Genomic DNA, 12,143 nt, shown 5'->3' with positions numbered 1-12,143 from the left:
TTTTTTGTTCTGGGTTTATCTGCAGTTGAGCACGAGGTTATTCATTTGGCTCTGTGGATGCCAAATGTGGATGCGATGTATATATGTATATATGTTTGTACATATTTGTTACTCTTTATTTATTTTACTTGTACATATCTATTCTATTTATTTTATTTTGTTAGTATGTTTGGTTTTGTTCTCTGTCTCCCCCTTTTAGACTGTGAGCCCGCTGTTGGGTAGGGACCGTCTCTATATGTTGCCGACCTGTACTTCCCAAGTGCTTAGTACAGTGCTCTGCACACAGTAAGCGCTCAATAAATACGATTGATGATGATGATGATGATGCGAGAATATCTATTCTATTTATTTTATTTTGTTAATATGTTTGGTCTTGTTCTCTGTCTCCCTCTTCTAGACTGTGAGCCCACCATTGGGTTGGGACCGTGTCTATGTGTTGCCAACTTGGACTTCCCAGGCGCTTAGTCCAGTGCTCTGCACACAGTAAGCGCTCAATAAATACGAATGATTGATCGATCGATTGATTGAGAAAGCTGGTCCGCATCTTTGCTTTCCACCTAAGTCTGGTGTGAAGGGCTAGGCGTGAGCGGCATTGGCAGTGGCCTGTTGCTCGATTGGCAGGGCGCCATTCCCTCGGCACTGGAACTTTTAGCATTTTATCGGAGAAATTCTTGGCAGCAGAACAGTATCATCATCATCAATCGTATTTATTGAGCGCTTACTGTGTGCAGAGCACTGGACTAAGCGCTTGGGAAGTCCAAGTTGGCAACATATAGAGACGGTCCCTACCCAACAGTGGGCTCACAGTCTAAAAGGGGGAGACAGACAACAAAACCAAACATACTAACAAAATAAAATAAATAGAATAGATATGTACAGGTAAAATAGAGTAATAAATATGTACAAACATATATACATATATACAGGTGCTGTGGGGAAGGGAAGGAGGTAAGATGCGTGTCTACGAACTCTTTGGTATTTTCCGCCCCGAACACTTAGTAATGTGCTCTGCACACAGTAAGCCCTCAATAAATGCTATTTATTGATGTTTATCCTGTTAAGCCCAGGCCTAGAATACTTATTTTTGACTGTCATGAGCTTTCTTGAAGTTTGCAGTCAAGACTGAAAGCACAGATTCGACCGCTAATTTGACCTGTAGGGCTTTAGTCTTACCAATCGTGGTCTAGACTATAAGCTCCTTGTGGGCAGGGAACTTTTCTACCACCTTTCACGGCGTATTCTCCAAGGCACTTAGTAAAGTGTTCTGCATATAGTAAGTGCTCAATAAATCCAAATCCGCTTGATGGTTTTGCTAATATGCTAAGACTTTGAGGAAGCTGCTCATGATGATTGGTAGTTCCACGTTGCGTTGTGGGGTTTAACGCCAGACCAGCGTGGAAAAATTCATTTTATTGATCAGTTCCTCCGATACTAATCAAGGATTCCTGGGGTCAGTGCAATTGCCAGTAAGAAAGGAGCATCGTAGATATCCTTTAACCTTCTAAAAGCATACGGGGTTTGCCCAGATTGTCCGAGTCAGATTGCTTGCTGTTTCGTTCCGTCTTTTGAAATGGAAATTTTGATCTATTTTGTCCCTCACCTTCAGTCATCCCCCTCCCTACCAAGTGCTGTTTCGCTGCAGTCGTAACTTTTGCGTCACGCCGGGAAACTAGATTTTAGGGGTCTGGATATTTTTCAAAGTATTCACAGTTAAGAAGCTCCTGACTTTTTATAAAAGTGACATTTTCAACCAAGTTGGGAAAGGTACTCCAATAATATGTTTTGCAATGTTAATATGACATTTCTGCGCTCATATCTTGCCTAATGCAGATTCTGAAACAGTTTAAAGTGCCTAGTAGAATTACCTCAATCTGTTTGGGGTTATAGAATATGGCACGCGTTAATAAATGAAACATAAAGTTACAGTATAATACACATTTTTATTGATAGGGACATCAAACCTAGGCTGCATTTTAACCTGTTAGTTGAAGAAACTGGGTAAATACTTTTTCCCTGGCATTTTAGTATTCTAAATTCTGGATTCTTTTAAACTGTGAGCCCACTGTTGGGTAGGGACTGTCTCTATATGTTACCAATTTGTACTTCCCAAGCGCTTAGTCCAGTGCTCTGCACATAGTAAGCGCTCAATAAATACGATTGATGATGATGATGATGATGGATTCTTTTTCCCATATCAAAAATTGAATTGACTGTGGATTGAATCATAAAATATCATGTAGCTAAGGGAAAATTCATATTGGCCTGAACTGTCTGCGCATTTCAACATCAAAACTGTCCACTAGAAATAGGCAGATGATTCAAACCGGTGTATGATTTTTGGCTCATATTTGTGCGTTTGTATAATTTTTGAAGGTAGGCGGAACTTACCCTAAAGCCCGAATTGCGTTTATTATGAAAGGATAAGACGGGTTTCTGCATGGATGCTGAAATTCATAAAGTAACTACGTAGCTTTGTCCACTGCTTGAATTTGAGGTAGAAAATCATATTCCAATAGGGAAATAATGTTATCTTGTATGTATATACTGCCTTTCTTTCAGTGAGCTCAGAAAACTTTTACTCCTACAGTGTTTTTTTAATGGTGTTTGTTATCGTGCTTACTATATTTCAAGCACTGTGTTAATCAATCAATCAATCAATCGTATTTATTGAGCGCTTACTGCACTGGAGTAGATACAACTTAATCAGGTCGGCCTGAGTTCCCGTCCCACGTGAGGCTCACAGTCTAAGTATTATCACATTTATTCTTCAGTCATCACTGTGTTTAAGGTAGGACAGAAGGTATTTGTCAGAGAACAAGGATTTAATTGAATGTACAGAGTAGGTCGAGCAATGTAGGTAAATAATTCATATTATCCATATTACAGTTAGAACAAGGAAGTAGGAATTTTTAACTCCCAAGATCCACCCCTTTCAGGTGATATCTTTCACTGTAAGATATCACAAACTATCAGTTTGTTTTCATCCTTATTTTGAACGGTCCCCTCAGTCTCTATATTTACACCAAGTGTTTGCCATCAGTGAAGAATATTCATAAGTAATGTTGGATAGGCTAGTGTAGAGTTTGGTCTTTGTCAACCTCATGCTGATTAGGGAAGGTCACTGGGACCTTGAGATAACCACATTAAAAAAAAAAAATTCCTGGGAAACTCAATTAAACAAAATCTTGTTTGTGATAACTGAAGGGGACCTAATTTTGTACATTTTAGGTTTGTATGTAGGAAACTGCTTAGACCACGAAGTGGGGTATTAGGCTGTGGGGGCTGAAATCACCCCAACTAGTGTACACTTCTTTTTAGTGGTAGTGGTAGTGTACTGAGTGCTTACTTTGTGCAGAGCACTGTATGCGCCAAGCACTGTACCACGTTCTGGGGTAGGGACCATCTCTGTATGTTGACAACTTGTACTTCCCAAGCGCTTAGTACAGTGCTCTGCACACAGTAAGCGCTCAATAAATACGATTGAATGAATGAATGAATATAGACTAATCTGATTGAACAAAGTCTATGTCCCACATGGGACTCATCATCTTAATCCCCATGTTAAGATGAGGTAACTGAGGCCCAGAGGAATTAAGCGATTGCCCAAGGTCACACAGCAGACAAAAGGTGGAATCATAATTAGAACTCAGGTCCTCTGGCTCTCAGGACTGTGCTTTTTCTACTAGGCCACACCACTCCCTTTTCACTTTGCTCTGACCAGTTGAAAAAAATAATAGGTGTAAATCCATGGAGAAACATTGGCCTTCATCGTTAATGATAGCCCGTCAGGATTTAGTAAGTAACTGTTTTAGTATAAAAAGCCTTATCTTTTAGACTGTGAGCCCACTGTTGGGTAGGGACTGTCTCTATATGTTGCCAACTTGTACTTCCCAAGCGCTTAGTACAGTGCTCTGCACACAGTAAGCGCTCAATAAATACGATTGATGATGATGATGATATCTGAATTTTACATAAATGAGTTTAATATAAAGATATGGTGCATTAAAGTTTTATGGAAGAAAATAATACATTCCTGAAAAAGCCCAAGTTATCGGAATAGAGGTGTAATTCCAGGAAAAATAAGAAACAGCCCAAAATATGGCAGTCATTTAATAATAATAATAATAATAATAATAATAATAATAATAATAATGACATTTATTAAGCACTTACTATGTGCAGAGCTGTTTACTGAAATTCCCTGTGCATGTATATATATATATATATATATATATATATATATATATATATATAGTAGAGGTTACTTGGGTTAGGCTGCTTCTACATTTCTGACTACTTTAAAGCAGAAAAGGTCTTATGTTCTAATACGTGTACTGTACTAGGATATATTTAGCCAAATGCTTTTATGGCTTAGCAGTTCAGCAGTAGTTGATCAGAATTCCTGTAAATGACCTTTTCCTCTGTTCTTCCCTCCCTAAATTTTTGATGGTTGTTCTGGTTTAGGTGACCTGCAGCCCTATAATCTCTCTCAAACTCTGTTTTTTTTGCACATCCTTCCCCCTCCTCAAAATCTTCAATCGCTGCCCATTTCTCTCTGCATCAAGCAAAAACTTCGTATTGGCCCCAAGTCTTCATCTGCTCTCCTCCCTCATCATCAACGTTGTTTATTGAGTGCTTACTATAAACAGAATATTGTACTAGCCAGTTGGGAGTGTATTCTACCCCAGAATTGGCAGGCATGGTCCGTGACCATAATTCATTCATTCAGTCTTATTTATTGAGCACTTACTGTGTGCAGAACACTGTACGAAGCGTGGTCCGTGACCGTAATTCATTCATTCAGTCGTATTTATTGAGCACTTACTGTGTGCAGAACACTGTACTAAGCATGGTCCGTGACCATAATTCATTAATTCAGTCATATTTATTGAGCACTTACTGTGTGCAGAACACTGTACTAAGCGGCTGGGAGAGTACAGTATGACAGTACAGACACATTCCCTGCCAACAGTGAGACCCATAATGAGCTTAAAGTCTATAGAGAAGAATAATTAAAATAGTGTTATTTAAGTGCTTACTATATGTCAAGCACTGTACTAAGAGCTGGGGTTAATACAAGATCAGCGGATCCCACTTGGGGCTTATAGTCTAAGTAGGAAGGAGAGCAGGAAGGAGCTGAAGCACAGAGAAGTTAAGTGACTTGCTCAAGGTCACCCAGCATTCAAGTGGCGGAGCTAGTAGGGACCGTCTCTATATTTTGCCAACTTGTACTTCCCAAGCGCTTAGTACAGTGCTCTGCACACAGTAAGCGCTCAATAAATGTGATTGAATGAATGAATGAACCCAGGTTCTCTGATTCCCCGGCCTGTGCTTTTTCCACTAGGCTTTAATTTATTTACCTCTTGAACCGGTACTCCCTACCCCTCCTCAATCAATCAATCAGTCGTATTTATTGAGCGCTTACTGTGCTCAGAGCACTGTACTAAGCGCTTGGGAAGTACAAGATGGCAACATATAGAGACAGTCCCTACCCAACAGTGGGCTCACAGTCTAGCCAACCTTCTCACTTTCCATCAATCAATCAACCAGTGGATTTTCTAAGCGCTTACTATGTTGAGAGCACTGTACTAAGCGCTTGAGGCAGTACAACAGAGTTGGCAGGTATGTTCCCTGCCCACAGTGAGCTTACAGTCTAGCAATCAGTCATTGGCATTTGTTAAGTGTTTACTTGGGGCAGACAACTGTACAGCACCATACCCTTGGGAGAGAACAATGCCGCAGAATGGGAAGACATTCCCAGCATAAGGGTGAACTTCCAGTCTAGAAGCTCATTAATAGAAATTAATATGAATAAGTTATGGATAGGTGCATAAGTGCTGTGGGGCTGAGGGTGGGGTGAATATCAAGTCCCCGAAGGGGACAGATCTAAGTGCATCTTAAAATCGTTCCCGCTAACGTGGCTCAGTGGAGAGAGCGCGGGCTTGGGAGTCAGAGGTCATGGGTTCTAATTCCGCCTGCCCCACGTCTGCTGTGTGACCTTGGGCAAGTCACTTCACTTCTCTGGGCCTCAGTTCCCTCATCTGTAAAATGGGGATTAAGACTGGGAGCCCCACATGGGACAACCTCATCTCCTTGTGTTCCCCCAGCGCTTAGAACAGTGCTTTGCACATAGTAAGCGCTTAAAAAATACCAACATTATTATTATTATTATTATTATTATCTGATTGGCATCCCCTCTCCTAACCCTCTGGCCTTACAGGAACTTGCCTCCCTTTTCAGATTTGTTAGGATGCTGGTCGCCTCCATCTTCAAAGCTCCTCTGCCATCCCATCTCCTCCCGGAAGTTTTTCCTGATTAATATTCTTCTCTCCAGGTTTTCCAATTCCAACTATCCCTTGGGAAGCAGCGTGGCTTAATGGAAAGAGCCCCGGGGTCGTGGGTTTGAATCCCAACTTCGCCACTTGTCAGCTGTGTGACGCTAGGCAAGTCACTTAACTTCTCTGAGCCTCAGTTCCCTCATCTGTAAAATGGGGATTAAGACTGTGAGCCCCACATGGGACAACCTGATCACCTTGTATCCCCCCAGCGCTTAGAACAGTGCTTGGCACATAGTAAGCGCTTAACAAATACCATCATCATCATTATTATTATGCCCTCATAACTTCCTGTAGCACTTACGAACTTATTGATTTCCGTACTCTACTGTTTAAGCACTTATTTGTTCACCTATCTGTCCATTCCCGTTTTTCTTATCTGTAAATCTTATATTTTGTCTGTTTCCTCTGTTAGATTGTGCATTTCTTGAGGTCGAGGATTGTGTTTCTTCTCTATTTTATTCGTAAGTGCTTAGTAGAGTACTCTGCATGTAGTGCTCAATAAATACTATTGATTGGTAAGTTCTTCTGGTATGCAGGTTTTTTGTACATATACCAACTTTGCTCCTTCAATCTGGAAAATCAGAAGGTTATTATTACCAATGAGTGAGATTATCTCTGAAATATGATTGTAAAGTCATCTCATCATTGATATTTGACCGAGATAGGATACCTGAATCAAGAGAAGAATACAATGTACGGAGCTACTATTGTCTTTTCTTCCCAATTCAAAGCTCATGTGTTGGTTGGGCGTCAAATCATAATTGTATTCAATCGTAATTGAATTGCTTTGTTTCTTATGAAGTCCTTAGGGCCAAAGTCACGCAGTGGTCATTGTATTTCAATATTTTTAACCCTAATTTTTCCATTATGTTTCAATTGCAATGCAGTTGTTTTTTCAAGTGCAGTTTATTTTCTATGCAGCCATGCCAATCATCCTCTCGGCCTGCTCATTCTTATCAATATGTATACAGTATCTGTTCTGGCATTTTGCATTATTCATGGAACTGGGGCAACAGTATTTTATTTTTTGTTCCCTGAGAGAATAGACTTTGAAAGACTGCATTTTGGGCACAACAGTCCCAAAGCCTTTTTCCTACTGCTGTGCAGCCACCAGAAAGCGTGAGGGAGGAGGCAGGACGTTTAGATGGCATCATCATCATCAATCGTATTTATTGAGCGCTTACTATGTGCAGAGCACTGTACTAAGCGCTTGGGAAGTACAAATTGGCAACATATAGAGACAGTCCCTACCCAACAGTGGGCTCACAGTCTAAAAGGGGAGTCTAAAAGGGGGAGTCTAAAAGGGGAGTCTAAAAGGGGGGCATTTGATGATGGGGTAAATTCCCCTGTTAATAAGTGGAACATAGGAGGCTGGAATGACCGGACCAAAATTATTTATTTGGGCCAGTGCAGCCAGACAATTTTGAGACCTGCCGTGCAGAAATTTGGCAATGTGAGAATTCATTCAGCCGTATTTATTGAGCACTTACTGTGTGCAAAGCACTGTACTAAGCACTTGAGAGAGTACAATGTAAGAATAAATGAAATTTGCCCGTCAGCCAACTCACGTGTGCGAATCCCCAGGGATGGACCTACAGCTTTTTTTTATTGCAACTTCTCCATCTCTATATGTTGCCAGCTTGTACTTCCCAAGTGCTTAGTACAGTGCTCTGCACACAGTAAGCGCTCAATAAATACGATTGACTGATTGATCAGGTTGTCCCCCTCTCCTTCCCCCCGTCTTACCTCCTTCCCTTCCCCACAGCACCGGTATATATGTATATATGTTTATACATGTTTATTACTCTATTTATTTATTTTACTTGTACATATCTATTCTATTTATTTTATTTTGTTAGTATGTTTGGTTTTGTTCTCTGTCTCCCCCTTGTAGACTGTGAGCCCACTGTTGGGTAGGGACTGTCTCTATATGTTGCCAATTTGTACTTCCCAAGTGCTTAGTACAGTGCTCTGCACATAGTAAGCGCTCAATAAATACGATTGATGATGATGATGATGTCTTCCAGATGCCCAGTCTGGGCAGGTCTTCCATATTGTGTGTTTTTTCCCTGCGAGTTTGGGATGGAAAGCTAATAGGGCAGTAGTGGGTTGTTGTTCTTTCTGATAGTGTACATCGAACTGGATAGAACAAATTGTGTTGTTGGCCTTGGTAAGGTTCACAGTTCAGACAACATGGAGAGCGTGGCTCAGTGGAAAGAGCACGGGCTTTGGAGTCAGAGGCCGTGGGTTCAAATCCCGGCTCCGCCACTTGTCAGCTGTGTGACTTTGGGCAAGTTACTTGCCTTCTCTGTGCCTCAGTTCCCTCATCTGTAAAATGGGGATTAAGTCTGTGAGCCTCACGTGGGACAACCTAATCACTTTGTATCCTCCCCAGTGCTTAGTAAGCGCTTAATAAATGCCATCATTATTATTATTATTATTATTGTCGGAGAACGGAGCGAACAGTGCTCTGCACACAGTAGGTGTTCATTGAGTACTGTTCGACCCGTCGACGAGTTCTTATGACTTTTTCTGCTGAACTTTAACTGAACATCATGGGGGCAATTTAACATGAATCTTGTGGTTAGTGAGCATTTTATTTTTTCCATTTTGACCCACACAGCCACAGGTCTAACTTCCATCCGATGTAAAAATTGGGTGGGAGCTGTATTATTCTCTTCATTTGAGAGGAAAGCTACCATGAGCATTTTATTTTTTCCATTTTGACCCACACAGCCACAGGTCTGACTTCCATCCGATTTAAAAATTGGGTGGGAGCTGTATTATTCTCTTCATCTGAGAGGAAAGCTACCAATAATGGATTTACAATGCAAGGCTACAACCAATGCTACCAGAATGTGTGTTTTAGCTGTAGTGTGAAGAGTTAGGGAGCTTTTGGAAATTGGATGCTACAGTGTGTGTGTAAGCATGTGATGCCAGGCGCCACAAGTGAGCGTTTCGTCGTGCGATTTTTTTTGTGCGAATGCAACCCCTGTATTTTCGGAGGACTGGATGTAATTAAAAACTTTAATAATAATAATAAAACTGCTTTAAATCATTAAAACCCAAGCCACTTTTATGGGTTGCCTTGGCTTATTTGCCTTAATTTTACTTTTGCCTTGGTTAATAGGCTTGTTTGCAGTCACTGAAAGAAAAAAGAAATATTGATTACGTCCTGATATTAACTAACCCAGGGAAGGATCTAAAAGTCCATAGGGATATAGACGCTGCCTAATTCATTCATCCACCAACAGGAGTTTGCTATTCCATGAGAATGAAGAAATTTACAGTGATAGCTCAGAAACGTCTTGTTGAAAACCATCAAAGAAATCAGGTAGTGTGGGAAGAACACGGTCTAGAAGATAAATGTTGTTGTTTTTGTAGTTTTCGTATAAATTCCCGTAATCCAATCCCCCCTTCAGGTGAATTTATGGAACAGTAGGGATGAATTTCCTTTTCACCTCTAAAAGTCACATGACAAGTATTTTCAGTGCAATTACTATATCTCTACTAAAAGTAAAAATTATTTCTACTTTTCCGTGGAAAGAAGATGCATGTGTTTCTGTAGAATTAAGAGAAATGTCCTAAATATGTATCATTAAAGTAAAAATTATTTCTACTTTTCCGTGGAAAGAAGATGCATGTGCTTCTGTAGAATTGAGACATGTCCTAAATATGTATCATTTTAAAAATTAGATGACTTAGTTTAAGAAATGAAGAGCAGAAAGTCTGCTGTAACACCCACACAGGATATCATGCTTCTAAAGTGACATTTAAAAGATGAATTTTCATGTATTATGCTGGACAGTGGGCTATGGAACAAGTGAGTTGGTGGCGCATATCCATTTACAATATGTTTCTAAGCATATTTGCCAAGAAATTCGTTTTAATGTTGGATGCTGATCAATACTGTTCTATTTCCCCTATTCTACTATTAACCTTTCTCGTTAAATTGAAATCGCTATTGAAAGTAGTCTAGTAAAATGTAAGAAAAACTACATTTTATTTTAAAGTTCATGAAAGAATGAATAAAAATATGATGTCTAGACATCCATTACATTTGTCCTTTTCTGGTACTTGTTTTTAAATTGGTTTGCATGGGTATGAAAATATTATTTTCCCTTTGGTCAGTTCAGCAGTAATGTTTGTGCATTGTATGCACTTTGAACAAAGTGCTCTTGTGGATTTGGGGAATGTTCTTCCAGCAGCACGCATCTGTCTGGGTAGAAATCCAAGTGATATTGGAAGAATCAGTTGTGTGCTTATCATCATCATCATCATCAATCGTATTTATTGAGCGCTTACTGTGTGCAGAGCACTGTACTAAGCGCTTGGGAAGTACAAACATCATCAGTGGTATTTATTGAGCGCTTACTGTGTGCAGAACACTGTACTAAAGTGCTTGGAGAGTCAAATTCAGCCATATAACAGAGTTGGTAGACATGTTCCCTGCCCACAATGAGCTTACAGTCTAGAGGGCGAGACAGACATTAATAGAAATAAATTATTTACGTGTATAGCAGTAGTAAAGATTTGTGTACCACACAATGGAAATGGTATTTATATGTCTAAGGAGTTCAGTAAGCGCTCAATAAATACGATTGATTGATTGATTGATGGATTCAGAGCACTGTTCTCAGCGTGTGGGAAACAGTACAAAGAAACAAGACACTTAATCCCTGCCCCCCACAAGGCATTTACAATGGAGTGGAGGGGACAGGTGAAATTATTTACAAATAGTGGGAGCCTGAAGAAGAACAAGGAGAGCAGGGAAGGAATACAAATAAACAGGATGAAATCTATGTGAATAAATGCATATAAAAAGACTATTCGCATTAATAATAATAATAATGATAATTAGACTGTGAGCCTACTGTTGGGTAGGGACTGTCTCTATATGTTGCCAACTTGTACTTCCCAAGCGCTTAGTACAGTGCTGTGCACACAGTAAGCGCTCAATAAATGCGATAAATACGATTGATAGATAATTAAAAAAACCTGTGAATGTAAGTACTGAGGCCAGTAATAATAATAATAATAATAATAATAATAATAATAATAATAATAAAAGTCAGAGGGCGTTTGTTGGGTTGGTGCTACTGGGAGTCCTTGACTCTTCTCTCTCAACTCACATGCTCAATCCGTCACTAAATCCTGCCGGTCCCACCTTCCCAACATCCCTAAAATCTGCCCTTTCCTCTCTATCCAAACTGCTACCACAGAAATAAAGTCGCTCTTCCCATCCCACCCAGATTACGGCGTCAGCTTCCTTGCTGACCTCCCAGCCTCCTGTCTCTCCCAACTCCAGTCCCTACTTCACTCCGGTGCCCGGATCATTTTTCCCCCAAAACGTTCAGGACACGACACCCCGCTCCTCAAAAAACTCCAGTGGCTACCCACCCACCTAATAATAATAATAATAATAATAACAATAATAGTAACCTACTACAGCCCAGCCTGCACAGTGCACTCCCGTAGCTGACTCAGTCTGTAGGAATAGAGGAGGGAGGGCGTTCCCGGCCAGAGGTAGGACGTGGCGGCAATCAATCAATCGTATTTATTGATTATTGATTATTGATTTATTGATTTATACGATCTCAGTCGTATTTATCGATCTCAAAAACAGGTGAGATCGGGGCAAGTGAGAAGGTCAGCGGCACCAGAGAAGCAGAGTGGGCAGGCTGGGTGGTAGAAGGACAGAATTGAGGTGAAGCATGAAGGGGCAAGGTGGTGGAGAGCTTGAAAGCCAACAGGGAGGAGTTTTTGTTCTTTCAATACCAATTTAAATTTGTTATTTTGTTATTA

The 12,143-nt window shown here is 40.4% G+C and overlaps 1 protein-coding gene across 1 annotated transcript in view; it reads left to right on the top strand.

The window, feature by feature from the left end:
• The first annotated feature begins 9,653 nt into the window (after nucleotides 1–9,653).
• The window catches only part of WDR7 (WD repeat domain 7), a 451,784-nt gene continuing 449,294 nt past the window's right edge, over nucleotides 9,654–12,143 (top strand). Inside the window, exon 1 of the mRNA XM_038743534.1 lies at nucleotides 9,654–9,672. The gene's annotated coding sequence lies outside the window, so the exon portion shown is untranslated. The remainder of the gene's footprint in view (nucleotides 9,673–12,143) is intronic.

This window comes from Tachyglossus aculeatus, chromosome 3, assembly GCF_015852505.1.
Source record: "Tachyglossus aculeatus isolate mTacAcu1 chromosome 3, mTacAcu1.pri, whole genome shotgun sequence".
Classification (NCBI taxonomy): Eukaryota; Metazoa; Chordata; class Mammalia; order Monotremata; family Tachyglossidae; genus Tachyglossus; species Tachyglossus aculeatus.
Note: the sequence above shows the minus strand (reverse complement) of the source record. Positions and strands in the feature narration are given on the sequence as shown.